This window comes from Asterias amurensis, chromosome 9 (assembly GCF_032118995.1).
Source record: "Asterias amurensis chromosome 9, ASM3211899v1".
In the NCBI taxonomy this organism is placed as follows: domain Eukaryota; kingdom Metazoa; phylum Echinodermata; class Asteroidea; order Forcipulatida; family Asteriidae; genus Asterias; species Asterias amurensis.
Window position 1 is genome coordinate 19369498 of NC_092656.1, and position 16086 is coordinate 19385583.

Sequence of the window (16086 nt, forward strand, 5' to 3'; positions counted from 1 at the left end):
ATCATCGACAGTTGATGGCTTTTAGTATGGACTGCCTGGCCAGATTGTGAATCAATCGCATCTTATAAGCCTTCAAATTAGCCGCGATGTCTAGCGGTGAGTGAAAATCTGTGCCACGCTGAGATTCCTTGTTGGGGTTGTGTTTAGAGGTGGACCCTGTTTGTATCGCTCAAATTTTGTCTTGAGGAAAGGACCTATTTTCTCTTTGGGTGTAAAAATACACATTTCTAATTTTGTTTGAGTATTATATTTGGGTTTCCAATGAATTTACAGTAAACAAGTGGTGGGTAGTAATGTTAGTCAGGTAATTGCAGACAGGAAAATAAAACGTAGCACTTTAATGACTAACTAGTAATAAATAAGTATCTACATTTACAGTGAACTGCATCATGCATCGCTCAGCTCAGTGCTGAAGTATAGGGGGAAATCAAAAAGACCGTAGGGCCTGTAAATAATACACTTCAAAGTGTTAAAGGCAGTGGACACTATTGGCAATTACTCAAAATAATTATTAGCATAAAACCTTACTTGGTTACTGATAATGGGGAGAGGTTGGTAATGTAAAACTTGGTGAGAAACAGCTCCCTCTGAAGTGGAGTAGTTTTCGAGAAAAGTAATTTTCCGCGAATTTGATTTCGAGACCTCAGATTTAGAATTTGAGGTCTCGAAATCAAGCATCTGAAAGCACACAACTTTGTGTGACGAGGGTGTATTTTCTTTCAGTATTCTCTCGCAACTTCGATGACCTATTTAGCTCAAATTTTCACAGGTTTGTTATTTTATGCATTGAGTTACACCAAGTGAGAACTGGTCTTTGACAATTACCAAGTATCTTTAACTGGTAGACCAGAGATGTTGGTACAAGACCAGCATTGAAAGTTGTAGGAGAGAAACAAAAACTACAGTTTTAACATTTGAACCATTCTATTTGAACTAGCCCTAAGAGAAGCTTGATCTCTGTTGCATTCTGACTAAAGTATTCTTCAATACTCAATGGAATTGGAAGAAAAAAAAGGCATACTGAAAGTCTAACGTTTGAACAAATATACAAGATTGCCGTACTATTCAGTCGTGAGGTTATGAGCCTGATGCTTCGCTGGCCTAAGGCCTGTTGTTCAGTGTAAATTTCAAGCCCTGATGATCTGTTTTACTCCTGCATGCCATTGATGTTTTTTTACAAACTCAAATAAATGCTATTCTCGAGGAAATCTCGGAAGAAGTCTTAAAGGAGTTAGGAGTAAAACAAGAAGCTCTAGATTGCTGTTTTCATTTCTGCGTATGATTTCCAAGACTGATTACCCAACCTATGTAATTTATGTTACATGGGTGTTTGGTTTGGGCTCAACGAGCATACCTGTTTGAGGCTCACGTTTATAAGCTTTGCTTCTTAGTAAGCTTCCCTGTGCACAAAATCATAAAAGTGTATTTATTTCCACTTGGCTTAAAGGCAGTGGACACTATTGGTAATTGTCAAAGACTAGCCTTCACAGTTGGTGTATCTCAACATATGCATAAAATAACAAACCTGTGAAAATTTGAGCTCAATCGGTCATCGAACTTGCGAGATAATAAAGCAAGAAAAAACACCCTTGTCACACGAAGTTGTGTGCATTTAGATGGTTGATTTCGAGACCTCAAGTTCTAAACCTGAGGTCTCGAAATCAAATTTGTGGAAAATTACTTCTTTCTCAAAAGCTATGGCACTTCAGAGGGAGCCGTTTCTCACAATGTTAATACCATCAACCTCTCCCCATTACTCGTCACCAAGTAAGGTTTTATGCTAATAAATATGTCGAGTAATTACCAATAGTGTCCACTGCCTTTAACTGTATTATTTGGAACATGTACGTACTATTGCCTGTATTGCATTACTTACTTTGGAAACAAGAAGCCTTGGAACCTTGAAACCTAGTAGATAAAAGCCATGCAATCATCAGTCCAATTACTCAGTATTCATTAAAGCCATTTGACCCTTTCGGTAAACAGTATTTTCCAAGGAACACACTTCGTGTATCACAACTTCTATATAAAATAACAAACCTGTGAAAATTTAGGCTCAATCGGTCGTCGGAGTCGGGAGAATATAACGGGAAAACCCACCCTTGTTTGCGCACGTTTCGCCGTGTCATGACATGTGTTTACTTTAATATGTAATTCTCGTTGTCGAGAATTGATAATTGTTTTAATGTTTTCTCAAAAAGTAAAGCATTTCATGGAATAATATTTCAAGAGAAGTCTTTTACCATTACCTTCTGTAAACCCAGTAAGTTATTTGTAAATCTGTGAACTTTTATAGTTTTTCTGTTCCGAAAGTGTATAATATTGGCTTTAACTGTATCATTTGGAACATTATTATTGCCTGTATTGCATTTCTTACTGTGGAAACAATAAACCTTGAAACCTAGTAGGTAAAAGCCATGGAATCGTCAGTCCAATTACTCGGTGTTCACTAACAAGCTAAAGAGGACATTATTTCACGATGGGCGTACTTTAACCATACTTTGTTCGTAAATTGAACATGGTTTATAGCCTTGCCTCCCACGCGGATGCTTCTTCAAGGTGAAATGTAATGAAACTATTCATTACTCTCCAAGAGGTGGGCAGTTATTTTTGTGATCATTCAAACCAATTTGTTTTTAGGAAACTTTAAAAGGAAAACAGTGAGGAAAATGTTCAGAGTAGATATCTATCAATTTATTTGTTTTCAAATATCAATGATTAGGCCTACATATATGTTTGATGTGTGTTGACATGATAACAAAAGGAGAATATTATTTACAATGAATGCCCTTTACTGAGGAGAAATTGCCTTGATGCCTTTGCCCTTTCAAAAATGAAGCATACAGGCCTACTGGGATAATTCCCAAGTCTGCGCGATACAACATGGGAAGCGGACGGTAGAAGAGGGATCAAATTATGCTGTCATTTCTCTTGACATTAATGGAGTGGAAATGTGGAACTTTCAGAATGTTGTGGCTTCGGGAAACAAAAATCCACTGAGTCCTTGTAGGTTGATTTATTTAGTCTATCTCTGTCATCACTAGAGTTTCCTGGAGTTAAGGAAATGAAAAGGGGGGAAAAAACATTGATTGAAACCCATGATAATCGTTTAAAAATATGCATTGAATTGAGTTACAATTACCAAAAATAGATTGGAATGGGACATTATGCTGTGTAGATTCACATGGAGTATTTGGTTACTTGAATATTTACTAACTGAAAGAATTTCAAATGCCGTGTAACCCAAACCACTCAAAATTCTTCATAATCCATTGCATAGTTTTACTTTCAATTTGATGGATTTGGTGCACTGTATTTGATGACCAAGTTGCCTATACACAGTGTAGAGTAAAACTGCCATCAGTGTATCAATGTTTTTCCGACGAAATAAAATATTGGTAGCGCCCTCTATTGAAAAATAAACAACTGCGGTGTCTTTCCTGTGCATAATCTAGGCACTGAAGACACCGCAGCAAATAGCGCGCAGTGCTCAACACTTGCGGCCCGGGTGCGCGTCGGATTGGTCTATATGAAGCACCGGATTCTGGTATAAAACTTTCAGTTTTTGCAGCTATACATTTTTGTTCTTATGACCATTGATATCCCATTTGAATTTGGACAGGTCCTAACAGTCCCCAAATCAAATTGAGTAGATGATAAAAGTTCAAGAGTCAATGATTGAATAATTTTCCTTTTACTGTAAAAAGCTGTGAGACTTCTAAGTATTTTTGTGTGTTTTTGAGTATTTAGCATTTTTGTACTGAACGCTTAGAGAGTTTATTTAGTTGGTTGCACCCTGGATGTAGTCCAGGTTGAGAGGAGTGCGCCCTCTATAGTCATAAATAATCACAGTTCAGATGCCTTGATATCAAAGTCCATTTCTTAAGAGGAAAGGCTGTGGGATTTGTGTCAGAAAATGATGTTAATGCCACATTTACCTGGCATATAAATTGCATCTGGTGTAATACCGCGGAGGTCAAATGAGTAAACAACTGTCTGGAAAACAAATTGATAAAAGTATGACCTTAAGAGAGTATAGTTCAAGGTGGATGGTGAAGTAAGAATTGAAAAAGCCTGTTTGTTTGAGAATGATCTTAAAAAAGAAATGAGACTTTGACTTCTTTTGTCTCCTAAATATACAGGCATAACACTTATGCTACTTACATCTGATTTGCACCTTTATGGCCCATAGAAAACTAAGCATCATTGTCCTTAAAGACACTGGACACTATTGGTAATTGTCAACGACCAGTCTTGTCACTTGCTGTATCTCAACATATGCATATAATCAGAAACCTGTGAAAATTTTAGCTCAATCGGTCATAGAAATTGCGAGATAATAATGAAAGAAAAAACACCCTTGTCACACGAATTTATGTGTTTTCACATGCTTGATTTTGAGACGTCAATATTTTAAATCTGAGGTCCCGAAATCAAGTTCGTGGAAAATTACTTCTGTTTCGAAAACTACTTCAGATGGAGTCGATTCTCACAATGTTTTATACTATCAACCTCTCCCCATTACTCGTTACCAAGTAAGGTTTCATGCTAATAATTATTTTGCGTAATTACCAATAGTGTCCACTGCCTTTAAAAAGGTCTACCTTTAAAGTAGGTCTACTTTTGTTTTTCCAAGAGCCAAATAGAATGCCTGAATACAATAACAAATTGTTATGAAACTTTCAAGGATTAATTTGGCATAAATAGTTATTGAAAACATGTTTTCTTGTGACAGGATTTTGTTGTTAAACATCTATAGTATTTTATCAACTGCTAAAATTGTAGAACTTTATACAATCCCACTTAAAAACTGAATACTAGTCTAGGATGATAAAACTACCTTTAGGGCGCCACGCTGTTATTTGGGTTTACTGTTGTTATGACAATCAAATGAATTAAACATAAACACTACCCAGAGTCTTATGAAATGTTTCTTATTCTATGGTTGGCATTACAGGATTGGAAACCATGATAGATCGACCATTTTATCTCGGACACTCAAAAGGAGCTATATAGGCGGCATACAACAGGTGGTGGGATAGGAACTGCAAACCTGGTAAGTTGTATTCAAATAATACTTTTCATGGGAAATGTCCTGTTTTCATTTCTACTTTAATTTGGATTACATTTAAAGACTCAGGACACTATTGGTAATAAGCTTGGGCGATATCACGATATTATCGAATATCTCGATATTAATTTGGAAACGATTTCGATATCGGATGGATTTGTTTTTAATCGAAATATCGATATATCGGGATATATCGCGATAATCGCGATAATCGCGGTATATCGCGATATCGATTAAATATCGCGCTGTATTTGCTAGCTGAGACATCTCGCACCCCATAGGTTTGGAGTAAAACCAGAAGAATAGGTCATTAGAACACCTCTCTTATGCTATGACTGTCTCTTCTACAACTTTCACTTGGAGTTTGAAGACTGATGATGTCAAATTTAATTAATCGCGATTATATCGAATATCGCGATATATAATGTCGGCGATATATCGTGAATAAAATAAATCGATATCGCCCAAGCTTAATTGGTAATTGTCAAAGACCAGTCTTCTCGCTTGGTTTATCTCAATACTATGCATAAAATAACAAACCTATGAAAATTTGAGCTCAATTGGTCATCAAAGTTGCGAGATAATAATGAAAGAAAAAAAAAACCCTTGTCACACACAGTTGTGTGCTTTCAGATGCTTGATTTCGAGACCTCAAAATCTAAATCTGAGGTCTCAAAATCAATCTGTGGAAAATTACTTCTTTCTCGAAAATTACGTTACATCAGAGGGAGCTTTTTCTAAGAATGTTTCATACTATCAACCTCTCCCCATTACTCGTTACCAAGTAAGGTTTTATGCTAATAATTATTTTGAGTAATTACCAATTAGTGTCCAAGCCTTTAATAAGGCATAAGGTCATGCACTTACCTAAGAAAGAGCACGTGACGTGACTAAATGTTAATAATTTAGGCATTGCGTGTGTTAGCAGAGGGAGGGGAAGGGGGAACGGACTCATAAAACTGAAAGGTAAAGTTGCTGAAATTGAGTTGCAGCTGTACTCCAAACACCCTGCAGACAGTTCTTCACGGGTTGACGATGGTGTGCTTGGTTGTCTCTAATCTACCCCTTCCTGTTATTGCCATAGAGAGACGGAGGGAGAGCTAGGGGAGCGAAGGGGGGGGGGGTTAGAGGATCTCCAGGATTCATCCTCTACAGTGTCACGACGGCCACCTGGAGACTCACATCATTTCCTCCGTAATTAATACATGATCTTCAGTTCAATTCACTCATATTGTTGTTTTCTCATCGATGTTTTTTTTTCTGCGCTGTAAAGGCGTAGTTTTTCAAGCGCTTCCATTATTTTATTAGTATCTGGCGTGTACATCAATTTTTTTTCAATGGGAATCCTTTTATCAATGTAATCATGGAAAGGGGATATGGATTATGAAACATTCATGAAGTATAATTTGATTTTGGAAGGTACAAAGTAGCCTTGAATGGACAGAAAGTATGCTCTTCACAGGCAAGATATATGCTTTCATCTTTAATCTGATTTCTAATTAGGTTAGGTTGCACTCAGAGTGTAGTAGAGCTGGAATGAAAAGTCTTATATGGGTCAAATATAATGCCTGATCATCTTTGTGAGGAACATCTTAGTATCTATTCTTAATGTGGAAGGCAAGACGCTTCTGCCAGATGCACTTATTATATTCATCCCCCGATTAGCAAAAGGTCGTAAGCGATCAAAATTAGTTTGATATCAAATAATAAACCACAAGGGAAACTGACTGGGTACATTTTTAAAAATTGGGAGACCACCAACATAGGGATAGATAGCTCAGTTGGTAGAGCACAGGCACGTTAAACCGGAGGTCTTTGGTTCAAATCCCGCTCTAGTCAAGTTTTCCTTGTTCAATCCAAAATCTTTCAAAATTAGTTTGGGTAACAACAATTTGTAAAAAATACCATGTCGATTTTGCTCATACATAGTTCATGTTCTCTGAAACAACAATTTTATATTTTTCAAATCCTTTGCTAAATTTGAAATTCATTAACAATGAGTGGCTTGGTTTTTCCCGAAGCACATTTATTTCCCCCATTATGTGTAATTGCTTGAAACCCTTTTCCGTTACACTTCCTGTACTGTGTCCTTGTACCATGGAACGCAAGGAGTAGAAGAATCAATGAACTGCCGCTAATTGCTCCAGAAAACCCTTTCGTGTGAAATGCTGTCATCTCCGATCAAAAGATATCAGAATGTGATCTTTTGAAGTTCTCTTGCCTTGAAAATGAAAATGTAAGGAACCGTGTTAAGAAGGAGGTGTGCAGTCACACCGTATTGATCTCTTTTTTAATCATTTCGTAAAAGTATGTTGTGTTGTGAAGATAATTATTCAATAGTAGATGCTTTAGATGCTTTGTAAGAATGTTCTATTTACAATTATTAATGACAACGTTCTTAAATAGAGCTTTATCACACCCGAAGTGCTCATTATTTTTCTACGAGGTCTTTGTTACTAACCCCCAAATTATATAATAGCACCGTCTTACTTACTTACTCTGCAGCCAACCATACCAGAAGACTTCAAGACCCCTTCCGTGTACGATAAGCATACTCTGCTCTTTTATGTGCATTACGCAACACACATGACCTACCGCTTGACCCTCCGAAGGACAAGCGATAATGGTTAAGGACACAAGCAGGACTCGAACCCACACCCTGCTGATCAGCTGCTGATCAGACACACCAGAGCTTGAGTCTTGTGCACTTTACCGCTAGTTAATTCAACTCTAAATATATTTAAACCAAAAGCGCAGCCACACACAACGAACAACAACAATTTATTAGCATCCTATCTGTTTTTAAAGTGTTGGTTTGTGTAAACTTTCCCCTTGTTTTTTTGTTGTTGTCTTTTTTCTTTGATTGGGGAGGGGGTCGGTCTACATAAATTGCTTCAACTTCATAATGATGACGAGAACGTCCGTTGCATGGTCCCGAGTGCTGAGTTTCCTGGTATAATTTCCACTCGGATCCCAAGTTCCACTCGGCGTTAATCATTAGCTGTGTGTTGTCTTGCCACAGTACCTTGCTAAAGAAATAACTGATTTCCTAGAGTGTGGCTCAGTCCTCACCAACGACCCCCCCCCCTCCCCTCTCCGACCCCCCCCCCCCCCCACAATAGCAGGTAGACTGATGACACTCAACGATCAGTCTACCCCTCTGGCGCAGAATGGATTATTTTCAGCTCATGTGACGCTGTGCATTCAGCACACCTGCCCTCAGCTTTGGACATCTCTTAAAAATCTTAGGTCAACTCTGCTTTTGCAAAAAGTAGATAACTGGTAGATATTCTGTGTGTAATCACGATGAAGTCCCATCCTCATAAGGGGCTTCCAAGATTGCATGGTCAATTTACCCAATTGGGTGTGATCCCTGGCTTTACAGCAGTATACAGGTTGAATGGGTTTTGACTGGCACCCTGAAGGAAGATTTTGACAAAATAGGGAAACCAGCAACTTTGGGGCTGGCTCAGTTGGAAGAGCACCGGCAAATTAAGCAGGAGGTTGCAGGTTCATGTCCCACTCCAGAAAGTTTTTCTTTGTTCAACCCTAATAAACAAATAAAAAATGTCTGAAAAGTGTTGAACTTTAGGTTGAAATTTAAGCTTTAAAATTATGTTTAAGTGACTAAAAGCTTGTACTTAATATTCTCTCTGTCATAGCTTGAGAAAGTCCTGAAGGTGTGAGGAAAACGTACCTGAAAAGTCTAATGCTTAATTTGAATATCACACAAAGAGAGTTAACTATCGAGGGAATTAAACCAAGTTTTTCCTTTTGGAAGGAAATTGGGAAAGACTTAACTAGGGTCAAAACAGGAGGCAATAAAATGATTGACAACTTCATTTCAGTTACACCAAAGGTCATTTTGGTTGCTAAAGCAGTTTACTACAGCTTATTATTTTGTCTTTTTCTTTGAATTTGAAATAACTTACTAGGGCCCCATTTCATGGCTCTGCTTAATCAAAGAATCAGCACTTACAGAAGTTTCTTGTGTGAACACATGGGATCTTCAGTGCAAGGTGGGTGCTTTGTTTTTTGTTCAGCGGTTTAGCAGAGAAATTTTGCTTTGGGCATGCGTACTCCTTGTTAAAAGGCATTCTTTGCTTACACAGCTAGCGTAGTAACTTCGGCGCTTGCACCTTCATGTAAGTGGAAAATGATGATCGACTTGATCCTAAGCGCAGAATTTAGGGGTAAGCAGAGCCATGAATTAGGCCCAGATGGAAGAATAACATCAGTGGTGAGCTGATCAGTGTATCGCTCAGTCCTATAAATAGTTCAGCTCTGGCTAGCTGTCATTTTATAAGAAGGGAGGAAATAATTTCCTGTTTGAGTTTAGTCAAGAAAGCCTTTGACGATATATTGAGTATCCATGCATCAGGTTGCGAGACGTCTTGAATAATCCAAACCCAGATTACATGTGTGTCATACGCTATGGCCAGTCTGGCTATGGCTACGGCTGGGCTGCTACATCTTTATGCGTTGAAGTAAAGGATGTCCTTAACAACACCCTTAGCAACAGTCAAAGCCGTAGCTGTAGTCACCAATTCAGACAATACTGTATTCTGAACATGGCCAGTTTAAGACAAGGTGTTCTTATGGATCCCAAATGAAAGCCCCATGTTTCCTTTAACTACACAACTACCACTAGTTTAGTCATCAGTTCCTTACAGGACTGGTAAAATAACGTCGGGTAGAAATAACTGGGAATTTTTTTTACTTTTATGAAAGTATGCAGAATTTGGTCAACTTGGTCAATAAATGTAAGTGATATTCCACAGTATCTACAACATAAAAGCCAATAGCCTCATCTTCCTGACACTCAGAAACCTAAAATATCTGATTGCTATGCTAGACAGCGTCTTAGAATAATATTCCAGTACTAGCCTAAATAGCTAGAAGTTATCCACGAACACCCTGGAAATCTCCAACGCAAGAGCATTTAGTTTGGTTCCCATGAATATTCAACTACATGAAATCCTGAGCTGTTTTAATGCATCCATTTCCCGTTTTTTGCTGCGCTGGTAGAATTCCTGCTTCTCCCCATGAGGCATTTACTGATGCTGGTGCAGAGTGGACATCATTTCCATATCGACTTGCCGCTAGGAACACCGAGATGACACGATCTTAAAGATGATATTTTTTTATTTAAAAAATTTTTTTTTTTTACTCTATAGCCTACCTCGGTCTTTTCCACACAAAAAAGGAACTCCTATTATACTGAAAAAATTGTTCAATTCTTTAACTATTGAAAAGGTGTGATATTTTCTTGGGTTAAAACAGTGTTTTTTTACACATCTTTAAATAGTATGAACTATGAATACTTTCTGCGAAGAGGACTGAGGTTAAAAATAGTACCATCATTAACACTAAATAAATATATACTGGGGGGGGGGGGTCATAGGAAGAAAGAAAGAAATTAATTTAAAGATGGTAATCTCATCAAGTAAAACATGTATAAAAATCTTGCTCTTTTCCAAAATGTACAAAAATAAAAATTAAAAAATTAAAAAAGCACCCATTCCATTAGTTAATAAATAAAGGATTACATTCTGATTAATGAATTTTTTAAATTATATTTGCCAACAGGGTATACATGTTTTCAAAATAAAACCATCTCCCGTGCATAAAATTATTCCCTACTCAAGTAAAAGGCACATTTCAAAAACGTTCTTTGTCTCCAAATTACACAGAATGTCAAACCTCCAAAGACAAGAGGTAGGGATTCTATCTTCGTACAAGAGAGCTCCACGGTACAACCATGATAACCCATGCATCTTTAATACTCCACACCACTTGTGCATTTTTTATAACCCCCCCCCCCCCCCACTCTTCCATAATCTTGTATTTTGATAAGCAGAAACAAGATCAGTCGCCACTGATAAAATATTGTTAAAAGCATATCTGTAGCCTGAGCCGTTAGACAGCCAGCGTTAGACAGCGGGGGTTGTAGCAGTCCTCAGACTAGACCAGACCAGGCACCATGTTCACGGGGACTGCATACAAATTGCTTTGCTTGCAGGCACTCCCGAGCTGGAGTCAGATGCCTGTGTGTTTACTCAATGTTGTATTGATTGCTATATGTAATGGGCTACTTTGTTATACAGCTGCCTGACCATATCCAATATAATACGGGCACATAAGTACCAGATACGCTGATACACGCGCAGCATTGCAGATATCACATCTTTTATTCTTTGTCTGAATTCTCTGGCGAAAATATTGGAGAAATTTTTTTCTGGTTGCGTGCTTTGTTGCTGTTGTTGTGATTATCTGTGATAATACTCGAACATGGACGTTTTCATTTTGGGTTTTATGAGTATGATCGACTGTGTTATTTTGCTAATGTAGTATGAGTTAAATGGTAACACAATGTCTTTGTTTGTAATGCGTGTTTCATTTCAGTATCCCGCAATGCTCTGAATTACGATGACTAATTAGATAATTACTAATCAATTAATTTGTTTGAAAATTAATACCAAAATGCCAGGTTTTCCAATAAATAAAAGACCAACCAATAAATTAATATGGTTAAAAAATAGTTTATGAAGAAATGCTTTGTGTGACAAAAGTAAATAAATTTGCTTTTAATATAACAATTGTTTTTTAATATAATAGTAACATGTGCAATTTAGCCTAATTTTCCACTACCTTTTGACCCAGCTAAAAAAATTTTTGGTTCCCAGACCTTCTCATATTAAAAAATAATAAATAAGTCGTTCATTTTGAAAGGCGCTTTGTTATTTGTGAGATCAATATTGTGTGGATGCGCATAGAGCGCCGTGTGTCACTTTATGATAACAAATATACAAAGGCAACACTCGGACAAAGCAGTACTTGTCATAGTTTGGACTCCGGGAGTCTGTCTGTTGTAGGAGAGGTAACTGGCTGCTGTGTGAATGGACCATCGGTTTTTTCCACCACTTTATTTGGGGCAGAAGAGGCTGAAAGAGTAATGAGTTATTAACAACGCCGTCATATGTTTTATGAGTTGAGCTCTGTACGCTCTACTGGTTTCTATTGTTCTCCGTGCTGGGTGATGCTGGTAAGAGCTTTTGTCATTGAGTACAAAAGGCAGCTGATGTTTATTCATTGAGGCATGAAGGGGACAAAGACTCTGTAATTGAAATATCAACATTTTCAATAGCCTAATTAAAATTATTCAAATTGAAAAGTGCTCCATTGTGAAATAATGCTGATTGGAGCTTATTTTTAAATTGCAAAATTGAATTTTAAAATGACCTTTTGATGCGTTTGTTTAATATTGGAATTTATAAATACTAATTTGTGAAATAGTTGGTTTCCATACTGCTTTTAGATGATATTTCACTCACTATGGCTGGAGTTTTGCTGATGAAATCATCATCATTTTATATAATGTCATAGTTTAGACCTCAGATGACTGTGGAGTAAATTGATGGATCGTTTCTAACCTAAAAAGGTTAACAGGGCACTGATACCCTCATGAGAAATATTCCAGAGTGATAGGATTTTTTCTTCAACAAAATTTGGTTTCGATCTGAAGTTACTGTCTTACTGTTAATGTTTACTATAATTATGTGCAGTGTACATTCCAAAACTATCACAAGATACAATTATCTTATGTTCTCTTGCACAAATTTGTTGAGGTTGAAATACAAATTTTACATTTTCATAATATAGAGGTGTCCCTTACTAGCGGAAAATTACTATGCCCCTTCAAGATCGAATTTTGAAGAAAAACAAATCTAAATGTTTAAGTATTGATTATGAATGGCTCAAAGGTGTGAGGCTTAGATTCTTTTCCATTGACATTTTTTTTAAAGCCATTGGACCCTTTCGGTAAACAGTGTTGTCCAAGGCCCACACTTTGTGTACCACAACTTCTATATCAAATAACAAACCTGTGAAAATTTAGGCTCAATCAGTCATCGGAGTCAGGAGAAAACAACGGAAAAACCCACTCTTGTTTCAGCGCGTTTCGCCGTGTCATGACATGTGTTTAAAATAAATCCATAATTCTCGTTAACGAGAATTTATATTGTTTTGCTGTTTTCTCAAAAAGTAAAGCATTTCATGGAATAATATTTCAAGAGAAGTCTTTCACCATTGCCTTCTGTAAACCCTGTAAGTTATTTGTAAATCTGTGAACTTTTTCTGAACCGACAGGGTCCAATGGCTTTAAATCTAGCTGTGAGTACTGATAAAAACTTTTCCTCTGTTCGGTATGCATGCACATATCCATCACAGCTGGCCTCAAAGCCTTTTCCCCTCCTCCGTTATTTATTTATTTATAGTGCACAGCATGACGAATGCATATATTTATGATTGATTTATGGAGGCAAATTCTGTTTTGGATCAGATGGATTTGTTATACTGTTTGTACAACAGTTGTGCTTGTACAAATGCTGTACTTTTTTTTCTTCAATCCGAACTGTGCAAATTTTTCAGTTAGATTTTACTTTCTTAAATGAGATTTAAAATGGAGCAAAAAGTAATTTGGGGTTGAACAAAGAGAATTTGACTTGACCTGGACTTAAACCTACCAACATAAGAGATAAACACTGTAGGTAACGTGCCGACACGTTTAATCCTGAGGTCACATGTTCAAGTCCCACTCTAGTCAATTTTTGGTTGACCCCAAGATATTTAAGATTTACCTAGTCAGTCATTTGTGGTTTTATATCTTGATATAAAAATAAGTAACTATAGAAACATTTTGAGTACACCATACACACATCTTTATTTGTTTATTGATTTTAAAGGTAAGCATAAAGTCCAATGACTAAAAAAAAAACCTTTTTTTATTTTTATTTTTTTACATAAGTTGTAAAACATTGTTTTTTTGTTTGTTAAATTAGTTAATGAATCCATAGTGTTAGCCAGAGGGGTGTCTGGGTGTCTTTTGGACACCCTGTTTTTAATTTGGACACCCTGTTTCATCTGTCATTTACATGTAAACTTATTGTAAGTGAACAATTTGGACACCCAGTTTTAAAATTTCCAGCAAATTTGGACACCCTTTTACCAAATTCTGGCTAAAACCTTGAATGAATCAAATTAATTTCCATTCTCTAAGAGTTTTCAGTAACCATATTATCCACCACCCTGATGGTTCTGTTTAAGGGACAATGGTTCTTGCATTGCCAAAGTTTCATTAGCATAAGTTCATTAGCATATCGAGACAATTTTAGTAGCCGTCGACAAAAGAATCAATGGTGATTTTGGTGGGAATATATGAAGGAAATATATGAGGGAATTGTGCCTTTGATGACTCAAGCTCGGAATCTGGCACAAAATGTATGTTTGTCATGAGATAAATATTAGGCTACAGGGCCATCACAAAGTTGTTCTTTGATAAAATAAGGGTAGAAAAACAAGCATCTTGCTAAATTTTCAAAATGGCTGCCATTTCTTATTATTCTACCAGATTTTCTCAAAGGACAAATCTGCAACTGCCTATAATAGCCAAAATATCTTTCTAATGGTGTATGCTGACTGCGTGCCAAATTAAATTCTTGTATCATCAAAAGCACTATCCCATCACCTATCTGCCGTTCTGCTCGCAGTGATTATGTTTCTCAAGAGAATTGGTCTGGTACAAAGTTTATAATCAATGTCTCAGCAGTGAGCTTTCAGATACAACCTGCTATATTTTGCTTGTTAATATCACCAATCCAGACATTGTCTTTAAGTTCTCTGTTACGATCATCGATAACACGCTTGCTTCGTGTGATGAAATGTGCTACCTGTTCCAATTTTATGCTGCATTTGATTCTATGACCCAATTTTATAGCGCAAGTGAAGAATCAGCTGATTTGCAGTTGCACTTCAGTTTCTTCAGTGAGTCTACATGCACACTTTATGTGAGGTTGCCCAGCTTTTAAATAGGGCAGATTTTCTTTAATCTTCCTTTAAGCAGAGATGATTTGAGCGCATACTATCACAGGAAGCAGAGCCATGATGATGGGTTCAGATGTCTATGGGCTATAGTAATCGAATAATTTTAAATCCATTTTATATACGTCATGTTGTTTATTTTCATAATAGTATGTGGACATCGATCGTACAACTGTTTCTTCTGCCACAAACATTACAAACGCAACAAACAATCCTGCCTTGAAAAGATATAATAATAATAATAATAATAATAATAATAATAATAATAATAATAATAATAATAATATCGAAGTCTTATATAGCGCACGTATCTACCAAACAAGGTACTCAAGGCGCTGAGTGTATACAAACTTTCAGAAAGAAAGGTTATTGCAGTGATGAATTCTGAGACCCAATTATTTAGCACCTTATTTAAGGGTTTACAAGGTGCTACAGCGCATAGAGCAGCCACAACCAGGAACCCTGGGGCGAACCCCTTCACTTTTCGATAAGTGCACTGGGTTCTTTTACATGCGTTACACAACACATGGGACCAACGGCTTTACGTCCCATCCGAAATACGAAGCAATGGTTAAGTGTCTTGCTCAAGGACACAAGTGTCACGGCTGGGGATTCAAACCCACACTCTGCTGATCAGAAACACCAGAGTTTGAATTCGGTGGTTTTAACCGGTCAGCCATGACACTTCTAGAGTTAAAGTTTTCATTAAATCTTCCACTGTCAAAATACATTCTTACTACAGACCTGGAATTACACGAAGGCCTTGGAGACCATGGCTTCTGTTGCCCATGGTCTTGGCCTTGGTGCCCCTTCAAAAGTTTCCCATTGACTTTGATTTTCTAATGGAAGTGCCCTTTGAAAAATGAAAATGGCCTTGCCCTTTCAAAGACAAAATTCCAGGCCCGTACTAACAAATTTATTTTCAGTAATGAATGTGACATTTACAAATTTGTATATTTCTATCACACAATTGAAATAAACTAGATTTTAAAACTTTTATATGAACACCAAGAAAAAAATATTTAGTCAAATATTACAACTTCAGTCAATCCTAGCACACACTGAAAATATCTACGTAAAATATCAATAATTACTAACAAAATGTTGTTGCTGGCTGCTTAACATTTCTTGTCACT

The 16086-nt window shown here is 36.9% G+C and overlaps 1 protein-coding gene across 2 annotated transcripts in view; it reads left to right on the forward strand.

Moving 5' to 3' along the window:
- Window positions 1-16086, forward strand: part of LOC139941467 (uncharacterized) — a 168287-nt gene that overhangs the window by 4233 nt on the left and 147968 nt on the right. Inside the window, exon 2 of one of the 2 annotated variants that reach the window (XM_071937985.1) lies at window positions 4958-5056. The gene's annotated coding sequence lies outside the window, so the exon portion shown is untranslated. Of the gene's footprint in view, window positions 1-4946; window positions 5057-16086 lie in introns of those variants that run through there. The other variant, XM_071937984.1, reaches the window with a different exon arrangement.